We start from the raw sequence: 14,021 nt of genomic DNA, 5'->3' as shown, positions 1-14,021 counted from the left end.
AGGAGACGGTAAGAATGAGGTGACGCTTCGTAAATGATCAAATATTTATTCACATTTAACTTGAAATTTGGATTGTTCCTTGAGAGAATTTTGTGAATTCATTGTGAATATTGTCAATAGAGGGAATGCGCATGACGTCACAGATGCGACTTCACAGCGGCAGAAAGACTGAGTGGCAGAAAGACTGAGTGGCAGAAAGACTGAGTGGCAGAAAGACTGAGTGGCAGCGTAAACTTTAAGTTTGAGCAACTGGAAAACATCTAAAATGGGAAAGAGCTGTTGTGCGATCGACTGTACTCATAGATTTAGCAAGAAATCAGAGTTATCATTTTACAGATTGCTGAAAAATAAGCTTAAGAGAGACAAATGGATCGCTGCAATTCACAGAAACAACTGGATTCCAGGCACCGAAACGTGGATTTGTGGTTCCCATTTTGTATCAGGTAATGTTGGATTTTTGGGTAGCTAACGTTAAACGGTCAAATCATAAAGTTCGGTGTCCTCATCACTTTAATTTCACCAACAAATCCTGCCTTGAAGTCGGACCAAGCGTCAACACTTTTGTAAGCCTTCAAGCTTTGCTTCGTGTATTTCCCCGGCGTAGAAATTAAGTAGATATAAATATCAGGAAACTGGATTCGTGTCCAAATATTAATGTCCATGGACCACTGGTTCTTGGTAACTGTACCAAATATTAATGTCCATGGACCACTGGTTCTTGGTAACTGTACCAAATATTAATGTCCATGGACCACTGGTTCTTGGTAACTGTACCAAATATTAATGTCCATGGACCACTGGTTCTTGGTAACTGTACCAAATATTAATGTCCATGGACCACTGGTTCTTGGGGTAACTGTACGGGTCACTGTCAAGTCCAACTGACTTTAATTTAAGCCGATAATCGGCTGTTATCCCGTTTTCTCCACTAGTTGCAGCTGTTTTTGCCACTCGGTGAGAGTAAGGGGCTGGTGCAGTGGGGAAGTGATGTCAATGCATTCCCTCTATACAGAACTGAACTGAATTCAATTCAATGGGAGACTCACACCAACTCTATACTGGGAAATAAGGGTAGAAAAAACAAGTATCAAAAACAAGTTTCATTATTGCTAATCCCAGTCGGAGCTTGTAGTTACAGGTACTTTGATAAAGTAACTTGACATCATAAAGCCACTTAAATCACAGGTCAAATTGCTGCATAAACTACTGGCTCTGTTTACTCCGTCTACAACAATTTATGTGTCTGTATTTGAAAAAACTGATGTGTTGCAACTTGTTTTTTTCTTTCTCCTGTATGATTAATAACTGGGTTTTGTATCATCACAAACAAGTTATTTATGGGTCACAGGTCAGTCAGTCCCAAGCCTGGATAGATGGTCACAAAAGGCACCCAGTGTATAAAAGAAAAAGCAATAGCAAATCAATATGCAAAATAGGGATGGGCGGTATGGACTAAAAAATGTATCACAATAATTTCTGGCATTTATCCCGATAACGATAAAAATGACGATTAAAAAAAATACCAATCTCCAATCTCCATCTTTTTAACTATAAATCTATCACCACCTTTCTTTCTTTCTTTCTTTCTTTCTTTCTTTCTTTCTTTCTTTCTTTCTTTCTTTCTTTCTTTCTTTCTTTCTTTCTTTCTTTCTTTCTTTCTTTCTTTCTTTCTTTCTTTCTTTCTTTCTTTCTTTCTTTCTTTCAGGCTCATATCTTTCCATCCATCCATCCTTCCTTCCTTCCTTCCTTCATTCCTTCCTTCCTTCCTTCCTTCCTTCCTTCCTTCCTTCACGTACGTTGTGCGTGGATTTAACACAGAACCATAAATCAACTTTACACAAAAACGTCATCAACGGGAATTTATCATTTTTACCGCGAGATGACAAATTCTTACCGTGAGGAATTTTTTTGACGGTTTATCGTGAACGGTAAAATATCGCCCATTCCTAATGCAAAATACAATGATCCACTGAGGGGACATCCCAGAATAAGTCTTTTATTTTTTATTTTTGGACTGGACAGCATGTCCCCCTGATGACAGCTCAGGGACCAGAGACCTGGAGGAGACATATGTGTCGTTGTCTATGTCTAAATATTTAATTCCTTAAGGGGCCCAAAGCAACAAGACTGAAAAATGTACCATAATATGTTAAAAAACAGACTCCACATCCCTCCAAAAAATAAGTAAATGAACTGAAAAGGTTAAAGCGTTTCCAAATGAATGGATAGTAATTTAAATACAATAAAACATTTGATTCATGACTGGTCTTTATCATGATTTGATGAATAAGAGTAGCAAGGAGTTTGTTTTACACAGGGATCACAAGAAGGGGCGTAAAGATGTGTATTATAACCTTAAAACTAATTAAATTCTGACCAAGAAGGAAAAGAAAAACTTTGATAAACTTTGATTTGTTTATGCCCAAAAAAGGAATGTTTTGTTGGACACGAGAATAACTGGTGCTATGTTTTTGCCTTTAAATATGTTTAAAGGTATGAAAACATTAAAGTTTTAAGTTAAAATTGCATAAGTTGTCTATATTTCATTACTTTATAAACTGTCTTAGGGTTACATTTCCATAAAATGCTAAAAACCAAATTCTCAAAAATTAAAAACCGAAATAGACCGAAAATGGAAAAAAACTTTAACAGAATGTGGGAAAAAATAAAAATAAAATAAAAATAAAATAAGTAAATGAACTGAAAAGGTTAAAGCGTTTCCAAATGAATGGATAGTAATTTAAATACAATAAAACATTTGATTCATGGCTGGTCTTTATCATGATTTGATGAATAAGAGCAGCAAGGAGTTTGTTTTACACAGGGATCACAAGAAGGGCGTAAGGATGTGTATTATAACCTAAAAAATAATTAAATTCTGACCAAGAAGGAAAATAAAAACTTTGATAAAGGTTATAAATGTGTCTTCTTCCAATTATTTCCTCACACAAGTGTCAGATATTTGGCACTGAGGTGTTTGCAATCTCACTTACCAGAGCATCTAGGGATAAAACCACTCTCCTTTAGTTTTAGGTATTGGTGGTTGTAATCAGTACTGGAGTTGAGGGGGGATGGCATCCCCCCTGAAATAAAAACGGTCCAAATCATCCCCCCCTGAAATAAAAACGGTCCAAATCATCCCCCCTGTAAAACTGCCATCCCCCCTTTCCATCCCTTATGTCATTTCATCAATGAATGTGGTTTTACTGCTATTTCAACATTTAGAGTCATCACCAGAAAAATAACACCAGAAAAATAACTTATTTGACAATTTTCTCCTGTTTCAAGTAAATTTTCACTTGAAATAAGTAGGAAAATCTGGGACATGATTTATCTTCTTATCACAAGCAAAGAAATCTTGTTCCACTGGCAGATTTTTCTACTTATTTTAAGTGAAAATTGACATGAAACAGGTGAAAATTGTTGTTTTTTCCAGTGATGAGTCTTGTTTTAAGTGTAATGAGATTTTTTTACTAAATTGAGACATTTTAACTAGAAATAAGACAAATATTCTTGTTAAGATTGTGAGTTTTTGCAGTGATCCATGTTACTTATCCTGTGAAGGACAGAGTCATATTGATAAGTTCAGAAACGTGTTTTTTATTGTTGTGTTTTGATGTATTTGATGTAAGTCCAGTGGATATTTAAAGCTTACAGAAGGCTGCATTTAACTGCTGCTATGTCATTCCTGCAGTATTTCTGCAGGTGTTTTGGTCAGTGCTATTATTTGTAATATATTATATTATTTGTAATCAGCACAAATTATCTGTCCCCATATGATTAAATCCACCACCCCCCCTGATTTTTTTTTTACAACTCGAGTACTGGTTGTAATGATGCTCAAACATCGTGACTAATATGACTGAATTATTACATTAAATCGTCCTGGACCTGATGTTATTAGAGAAATAACGCACTTTATTATTGCAGACAGCTAGAAACAGGACGTGAACTGAAAGTAACGGAGTCTCACGGAAAACAGACTCAAGGGGCTAAAAACAACAGTTTAGGAGAGGAAAATAAATGTAATTTAACAGTTTAAAGCTCTGAATGAAGAAACTGGTTAATAAAAAAAACAAACAGCGCATGTTTCTGTTACTGTACAGTGACGTCACTCAAACCCAAATAACAAGAAGTTACTGACTAAATAAAAACAGCTGTTCAGAGTCGTCTATTTGCTGTTAATATTTAAGTCTCTTCAGTAAAACAGTCATAACTAAAGGCAGAAAACGGCAGCAGGGATGAAGCAGATACAGGGAAATAACATTTCTCCTCCCTTTCTGCCCAAAACAGAAAGACAGAGCGTAAACATGCTTTCAAAGGTAAACACACGTGTGTGTTTGACTCTCTTACCTCTCTTTCTTCCAGATTCTGGCTTCAATGAATGAAGGAGCGAATAAAAGAGGGATGTGTCGCGGATATTTGGTCCGTTTTATTTGATAAACTGAGAAAGTCTGAGCGGCGACGGCAAGGCCCCGCCCCCTGCAGTGACGTAGGGCCTACGTCATGTTAAAGTTAGAACCAGGGGCAAAACCTCTGCAAACCTGCAGGATATGACATTAAAAAATACTACATAACATATACCTGTACCAGAGGTGGGTAGAGTAGCCAAAAATTGTACTCAAGTAAAAGTACTGTTACTTCAGAATAATATGCATCAAGTAGAAGTAAAAAGTAGTCATCCAAATAATTACTTGAGTAAAAGTAAAAAAGTACTTGGTGAAAAAACTACTCAAGTACTGAGTAACGGTTGAGTAACGTCTGATTTATTTTTTTAACACAACCATTAATACAGACAAAAGTACAAAATAATCATCTTCAGGCAAATTAAATCAATAAAATAATAAAAAAATGAAATTAATAAAAACTTGCTTAAATTAAAATTATCTTAAAGTAAATTCAAGTACTTTAATACATAATAAAATAAATAAAATAATAACAGAATAAAAAAAAATTAAGCACAAGTAGCACAAAATTTCAAGCCTTTGTACTTTTCTTTTTTAACCAGGCAGAACTAGAACAAACATGAACTCATAGAAACTCTGTGTGTGTTTGAGTCTGTGTAAATGTTACAAAACATGCAAAAACAAACATTTTACCCAAGGAATCACTCAGTGATGTCATGAGATTGATGCGTACGCGGATAAAAGGGATAAAAGAAAAGTAACAGCTCAACGTAGCCTAATGTAGCGGAGTAAGAGGAACAGTTTCTTCTTCACAAATCTACTCAAGTAAAAGTACAAAGTATAGTGATTAAAAACTACTCCTAAAAGTACAACATTTTCCAAAACTTATTCAAGTAAATGTAACTCGTTATTACCCACCTCTGACATATACCCATCTAACACATATATCTCAACATTCCTTGACGTCGATAACAAATGTACCTTCTGCAAAACTGAACCTGAAACTGTAACTCACTTGTTTTATGGTTGCTAATATTCTGTAGCAGCATATTTTGGAAAGAACTTGAGAGCTAAATACTCTGTAAAACAACACATAAGATCAACATTGAAGGGAAGAACATTATCACTTATTTTGAATTCAAAGAAAAGAAGTTATGCACTATTGTCAATCTTTATATTTTATTAGGAAAATTTCACATCCATAAATGTAAATTCCAAAACCCTTCTCCATTATTTAAATTGTTTTGTTGATTAATAAGTTGATTATTATCTCAAGTCTCTTAAATTGATTACAAATAAGAAATGTATATCAATGATGGATATCCATTCTGAGATTTTCAATCATTAAGCTGTCACAAATATAATTTTCATTTTATGCGAAATATTATAAAGTCTGTCACGCTTGTTTCTTTTATGTATTTTTTTTTTCTTTTTATGTATTTAATTTTATTTATTTATTTATTTATTTTTTCTAATTTTCTTGTTGTTGTCTTGATGCATGACTGTGTTCTATGCTGCTGATGTTGCACAGGTTGTGATCTGAAATGTCTGCTTGTTGTACATTGTTTGTATATTGCAAACTTTCAATAAAACATTAAAAAAACTCAGGCTATGACATGCACTGAACATGAAAGTAAAATACAGACATTAGATCTTTAAAAAGGAGCATAAAACAAGATCAAATGCTCTAAAATGGAATAAAATATTTAAATAATGAAATAATTGTCTAACTAAAGGGGACAAAATACACACCAAATAGGACAAAATACACACCAAATAACTCAAAGTTGAATGAACTCTGATCTGAGGAAGTATAAAAACCAAAATGGACCAAAGGGTGTGAATCGCCTTCCTGGATCTACAAATACAGCTGATAAGTTGATAAACAACCACAACGAGCTACTAAAAAGCTACAGAGATGCAGAGCAACAGCACATTGAGCATTGTAAAAGAGGAAAGGCTCAGATAGAAAACAGGAAGGACGTCAAAGGGTCAAAACAGAAACCGCAGAGTTGCAGAGAAAATAAAAACAAGATGCAACATGAACACGAAGAAGAAAGAGGGTCATTTCTGTTGATTTCAGTGGATCTGGTGCAGTGGGGATTCATGCTAAGATGTCTATAGGCATGTGATTAAAGAACAAGGATTTTGAAATTTGAATAAGAAAATGAATAAAGAAAATAAGAGTGGACTTTTTTGCTAAATGTGAGTTTCCTCAGCCCAGACGCAGCCGAGGCATGATAACTGATACATTGATAACTGATACATTGATATTTTACACAGCTTTAGCCTGGAGGAGTCAGGAAGCTTGTGACGATGAGGACACTGGTTATCATTTGTGGAGCAGCTGAACAGATCTGCTTGGAGAAAACATGCAGCCTTGATCTGTAACATCGCTGGAGAAGCTGTGAGCTCGTCTCTGAACCCCGACCTACTGTCCTGCAGAGCTGCAGAAATCCTGCAAGCAGCACCAGCCGGACCCGGGTCTGACCCGTTTAACCATCCCTGTCTCTGTTTTCAACATGCTTTGTGATTATAATCCACGTTTGATTCGATTTGATTTGAAGATTTTATTTCATTTTATTTATCTTATTATATGCACATATATATATATATATATATATATATATATATATATATATATATATGTATATGTGCATATAATAAGATGAGTTTCAATAAGCTTACTTATAAAACACCCATACCTACTTTAATAACTGTTCTATACAGTGATATAATACTCAATTATATGTATATATAAATATAGTCAAAAACAAAACAAATCAATGCAAAACAAATGCCCAGCATTTAGTTGTGCTACTATGTATGTATGAATTAATAGAAGTAATTATAATGCATGGTATTACATTATCATTACTTTACTATAATACTACAATACAATAGAGAACAATAGACAGCAATGGTATAACAATATACTTGAATAACTATATAAGAGTAGATATGCTGTATATACTGGTTCATATATTTACCCCCAATTATATACATAAAAATTACTATAAATCTATATATCGACATATCTACATATAACTATAAATCAGTATATATTAATAGAGATATAGATATATAAATACTGTACGTATAATACAACTCAATATATCTATATGCATACTTACATATAACATATTTATATCCATAATATAAATATATATTAGATTAGATTAGATTAGATTAGATTAGATTAGATTAGATTAGATTAGATTAGATTCAACTTTATTGTCATTGCACATGTCAAAAGTACAGGTGTGTGTATATATGTGCTTATTTCATTTCATTATTATATGTGCTATATATATATATATATATATATGTTAAAAAAAAAAACAGACTCCACATCCCTCCAAAAAATAAGTAAATGAACTAAAAAGGTTAAAGCGTTTCTAAATGAATGGATAGTAATTTAAATACAATAAAACATTTGATTCATGACTGGTCTTTATCATGATTTGATGAATAAGAGCAGCAAGGAGTTTGTTTTACACAGGGATCACAAGAAGGGCGTAAAGATGTGTATTACAACCTTAAAACTAATTAAATTCTGACCAAGAAGGAAAAGAAAAACTTTGATAAACTCTGATTAAAATGCCCAAAAAAGGAATGTTTTGTTGGACACGAGAATAACTGGTCCCATGTTTTTGCCTTTAAATATGTTTAAAAGTTTGAAAACATTAAAGTTTTAAGTTAAAATTGCATAAATTGTCTATATTTCATTACTTTATAAACTGTCTTAGGGTTACATTTCCATAAAATGCTAAAAACCAAATTCTCAAAAATTAAAAACCGAAATAGACCGAAAATGGAAAAAACTTTAACGGAATGTGGGAAAAAATAAAACTAAAATAAAAATAAAATAAGTAAATGAACTGAAAAGGTTAAAGCATTTCTAAATAATGGATAGTAATTTAAATACAATAAAACATTTGATTCATGACTGGTCTTTATCATGATTTGATGAATAAGAGCAGCAAAGAGTTTGTTTTACACAGGGATCACAAGAAGGGGCGTAAAGATGTGTATTACAACATTAAAACTAATTAAATTCTGATCAAGAAGGAAAATAAAAACTTTGATAAAGGTTATAAATGTGTCTTCTTCCAATTATTTCCTCACACAACTGTCAGATATTTGGCACTGAGGTGTTTGCAATCTCACTTACCAGAGCATCTAGGGATAAAACCACTCTCCTTTAGTTTTAGGTATTGGTGGTTGTAATCAGTACTGGAGTTGAGGGGGGATGAGGGGAGATGGCATCCCCCCCTGAAATAAAAACGGTCCAAATCATCCCCCCCTGAAATAAAAACGGTCCAAATCATCCCCCCTGTAAAACTGCCATCCCCCCTTTCCATCCCTTATGTCATTTCATCAATGAATGTGGTTTTACTGCTATTTCAACATTTAGAGTCATCACCAGAAAAATAACACCAGAAAAATAACTTATTTGACAATTTTCTCCTGTTTCAAGTAAATTTTCACTTGAAATAAGTAGGAAAATCTGGGACATGATTTATCTTCTTATCACAAGCAAAGAAATCTTGTTCCACTGGCAGATTTTTCTACTTATTTTAAGTGAAAATTGACATGAAACAGGTGAAAATTGTTGTTTTTTCCAGTGATGAGTCTTGTTTTAAGTGTAATGAGATTTTTTTACTAAATTGAGACATTTTAACTAGAAATAAGACAAATATTCTTGTTAAGATTGTGAGTTTTTGCAGTGATCCATGTTACTTATCCTGTGAAGGACAGAGTCATATTGATAAGTTCAGAAAAGTGTTTTTTATTGTTGTGTATTGATGTATTTGATGTAAGCCCAGTGGATATTTAAAGCTTACAGAAGGCTGCATTTAACTGCTGCTATGTCATTCCTGCAGTATTTCTGCAGGTGTTTTGGTCACTGCTATTATTTGTAATATATTATATTATTTGTAATCAGCACAAATTATCTGTCCCCATATGATAAAATCCACCATCCCCCTGATTCTTTTTTACAACTCGAGTACTGGTTGTAATGATGCTCAAACATCGTGACTAATATGACTGAATTATTACATTAAATCGTCCTGGACTTGATGTTATTAGAGAAATAACGCACTTTATTGTTGGAGAGACAGGACGTGAAGTGAAAGTAACGGAGTCTCACGGAAAACAGACTCAAGGGCTAAAAAAAACAACAGTTTAGGAGACGAAACTGAGTGTAATTTAACAGTTTAAAACTCTGAATGGAGAAACTGTTAATAAAAAACAAAAGCGCATGTTTCTGTTACTGTAGTGACGTCACGGCAAAACCAAATAACCAGAAGTTACTGACTAAATAAAAACAGCTCTTCAGAGTCGTCTATTTGCTGTTAGCATTTGAGTCTCTTCAGTAAAACAGTCATAACTAAAGGCAGAAAACAGCAGCAGGGATGAAGCAGATGAAGGGAAATGACATTTCTCCTCCCTTTCTGCCCAAAACAGAAAGACAGAGCGTAAACATGCTTTCAAAGGTAAACACACGTGTGTGTTTGACTCTCTTACCTCTCTTTCTTCCAGCTTCTGGCTTCAATGAATGAAGGAGCGAATAAAAGAGAGATGTGTCGCGGATATTTGGTCCGTTTTATTTGATAAACTGAGAAAGTCTGAGCGGCGACGGCGAGGCCCCGCCCCCTGTGGTGACGTAGTACCTACGTCATGTTAAAGTTAGCACCAGGAGAATCTCTGCAAACCTGCAGGATATGACATTTAAAAATACTACATAACATATACCAGAGGTGGGTAGAGTAGCCAAAAATTGTACTCAAGTAAAAGTACTGTTACTTCAGAATAATATGACTTAAGTAGAAGTAAAAAGTAGTCACCCAAATAATGACTTGAGTAAAAGTAAAAAAGTACTTGGTGAAAAAACTACTCAAGTACTGAGTAAATGTTGAGTAACGTCTGATTTATTTTTTTAACACAACCATTCAAACAGACAAAAGTACAAAATAATCATCTTCAGGCAAATTAAATCAATAAAATAATTTTAAAAAATTGAAATTAATAAAAAATAAAAAATAGCTTAAATTAAAATAATCTTAAATTAAATTCAAGTGCTTTAATACATAATAAAATAAATAAAATAATAACAGAATAAAAAAAAAAATTAAGCACAAGTAGCACAAAATTTCCAGCCTTTGTACTTTTCTTTTTTAACCAGGCAGAACTAGAACAAACATGAACTCATAGAAACTCTGTGTGTGTTTGAGTCTGTGTAAATGTGACAAAACATGCCAAAACAAACATTTTTCCCAAAGAATCACCCAGTGATGTCATGAGATTGACGCGTACGCGGATAAAAGGGATAAAAGAAAAGTAACAGCTCAACGTAGCCTAATGTAGCGGAGTAAGAGAAACAGTTTCTTCTTCACAAATCTACTCAAGTAAAAGTAAAAAGTACAGTGATTCAAAACTACTCCTAAAAGTACAACATTTCCCAAAACGTACTCAAGTAAATGTAACGGAGTAAATGTAACTCGTTACTACCACCTCTGACATATACCCATCTAACACATATCTCAACATTCCTTGACATCGATAACAAATGTACCTTCTGCAAAACTGAACCTGAAACTGTAACTCACTTGTTTTATGGTTGCTCATTTACTGTAGCAGCATATTTTGGAAAGAACTTGAGAGCTAAATACTCTGTAAAACAACACATAAGATCAACATTGAAGGGAAGAACATTATCACTTATTGTAAATTCAAAGAAAATAAGTTATGCACTATTGTCAATCTTTATATTTTATTAGGAAAATTTCACATCCATATATGTAAGTTCCAAAACCCTTCTCCATTATTTAAATTGTTTTGTTGATTAATAAGTTGATTATTATCTCAAGTCTCTTAAATTGATTACAAATAAGAAATGTATATCAATGATGGATATCCATTCTGAGATTTTCAATCATTAAGCTGTCACAAATATAATTTTCATTTTATGCGAAATATTATAAAGTCTGTCACGCTTGTTTCTTTTATGTATTTTTTTTTTCTTTTTATGTATTTAATTTTATTTATTTATTTTTTATTTTTTTCTAATTTTCTTGTTGTTGTCTTGATGCATGACTGTGTTCTGTGCTGCTGATGTTGCACAGGTTGTGATCTGAAATGTCTGCTTGTTGTACATTGTTTGTATATTGCAAACTTTCAATAAAACATAAAAAAAAACTCAGGCTATGACATGCACTGAACGTGAAAGTAAAATACAGACATTAGGTCTTTAAAAAGGAGCATAAAACAAGATCAAATGCTCTAAAATGGAATAAAATATTTAAATAATGAAATAATTGTCTAACTAAAGGGGACAAAATACACACCAAATAGGACAAAATACACACCAAATAACTCAAAGTTGAATGAACTCTGATCTGAGGAAGTATAAAAACCAAAATGGACCAAAGGGTGTGAATGGCCTTCCTGGATCTACAAATACAGCTGATAAGTTGATAAACAACCACAACGAGCTACTAAAAAGCTACAGAGATGCAGAGCAACAGCACATTGAGCATTGTAAAAGAGGAAAGGCTCAGATAGAAAACAGGAAGGACGTCAAAGGGTCAAAACAGAAACCGCAGAGTTGCAGAGAAAATAAAAACAAGATGCAACATGAACACGAAGAAGAAAGAGGGTCATTTCTGTTGATTTCAGTGGATCTGGTGCAGTGGGGATTCATGCTAAGATGTCTATAGGCATGTGATTAAAGAACAAGGATTTTGAAATTTGAATAAGAAAATGAATAAAGAAAATAAGAGTGGACTTTTTTGCTAAATGTGAGTTTCCTCAGCCCAGACGCAGCCGAGGCATGATAACTGATACATTGATAACTGATACATTGATATTTTACACAGCTTTAGCCTGGAGGAGTCAGGAAGCTTGTGACGATGAGGACACTGGTTATCATTTGTGGAGCAGCTGAACAGATCTGCTTGGAGAAAACATGCAGCCTTGATCTGTAACATCGCTGGAGAAGCTGTGAGCTCGTCTCTGAACCCCGACCTACTGTCCTGCAGAGCTGCAGAAATCCTGCAAGCAGCACCAGCCGGACCCGGGTCTGACCCGTTTAACCATCCCTGTCTCTGTTTTCAACATGCTTTGTGATTATAATCCACGTTTGATTCGATTTGATTTGAAGATTTTATTTCATTTTATTTATCTTATTATATGCACATATATATATATATATATATATATATATATATATATATATATATATGTATATGTGCATATAATAAGATGAGTTTCAATAAGCTTACTTATAAAACACCCATACCTACTTTAATAACTGTTCTATACAGTGATATAATACTCAATTATATGTATATATAAATATAGTCAAAAACAAAACAAATCAATGCAAAACAAATGCCCAGCATTTAGTTGTGCTACTATGTATGTATGAATTAATAGAAGTAATTATAATGCATGGTATTACATTATCATTACTTTACTATAATACTACAATACAATAGAGAACAATAGACAGCAATGGTATAACAATATACTTGAATAACTATATAAGAGTAGATATGCTGTATATACTGGTTCATATATTTACCCCCAATTATATACATAAAAATTACTATAAATCTATATATCGACATATCTACATATAACTATAAATCAGTATATATTAATAGAGATATAGATATATAAATACTGTACGTATAATACAACTCAATATATCTATATGCATACTTACATATAACATATTTATATCCATAATATAAATATATATTAGATTAGATTAGATTAGATTAGATTAGATTAGATTAGATTAGATTAGATTAGATTCAACTTTATTGTCATTGCACATGTCAAAAGTACAGGTGTGTGTATATATGTGCTTATTTCATTTCATTATTATATGTGCTATATATATATATATATATATATATATATATATATATATATATATATATATATATATATATATATATATATATATATATATATATATGTGTGTGTGTGTGTGTATATATGTGCTTATTTCACTGCATAAGGACTTCATATATCTACATATATTAATAAATGTACATATCTACATGTTTATTTGCATCAGTTTCATCTGTGCAGATGCATTAAAAAAATCTTTATAGCATTTCTTAATGAATTGATTATGATTTAATAGTGTTGATCTGATGTTAATCAGGGATCAGAGGAGACGCAGCTTCACAACAGCTGCTCAAAGATCTCAGCATTCTGCTGCGTAGGAGTAGAAGAGTAGAAGAAGTAGGAGAAACTGTCACTAAAATACCACTGAGGAGATAAGAGGCCCCGACGGAGAAGGTGGAGCAGAGTAGTTAGTACTAATTACCACTAATCTAAAAGCTGTTATTCAACTGTTGTTATTAGAGTCTGTTAAATCAGGCAGGTTTCTAAGGAGCAGGATAAAAGCTTCATTTCTGTTTGCTGCTACAGATAACTTTTTGAATTTCATGGTTGAAAGAAAACATGCTCTCTATGACTCACACATCTATGTGCATTAAAAAGACCACAGTTTAGTAATTAAATCTACTCTGGACTGTTTCTCCAAACACAACATGTCTTACCAAAGCTTGTGGTGCCACCATGTGTCTCTGA

The 14,021-nt window shown here is 33.0% G+C and overlaps 1 protein-coding gene across 3 annotated transcripts in view; it reads right to left on the bottom strand.

Moving 5' to 3' along the window:
• Positions 1–10,015, bottom strand: part of LOC133421745 (myocyte-specific enhancer factor 2A-like) — a 121,332-nt gene extending 111,317 nt beyond the window's left edge. The window contains exon 1 of one of the 3 annotated variants that reach the window (XM_061711509.1): positions 9,939–10,015. The gene's annotated coding sequence lies outside the window, so the exon portion shown is untranslated. Of the gene's footprint in view, positions 1–4,353; positions 4,478–9,938 lie in introns of those variants that run through there. The other 2 variants (XM_061711501.1, XM_061711517.1) reach the window with 2 other exon arrangements.
• Positions 10,016–14,021: the final 4,006 nt, after the last annotated feature.

The sequence above is a fragment of the Cololabis saira genome, chromosome 2 (assembly GCF_033807715.1).
Source record: "Cololabis saira isolate AMF1-May2022 chromosome 2, fColSai1.1, whole genome shotgun sequence".
Taxonomy (NCBI): domain Eukaryota; kingdom Metazoa; phylum Chordata; class Actinopteri; order Beloniformes; family Belonidae; genus Cololabis; species Cololabis saira.
This window is presented reverse-complemented; position numbering and strand designations above follow the sequence as displayed.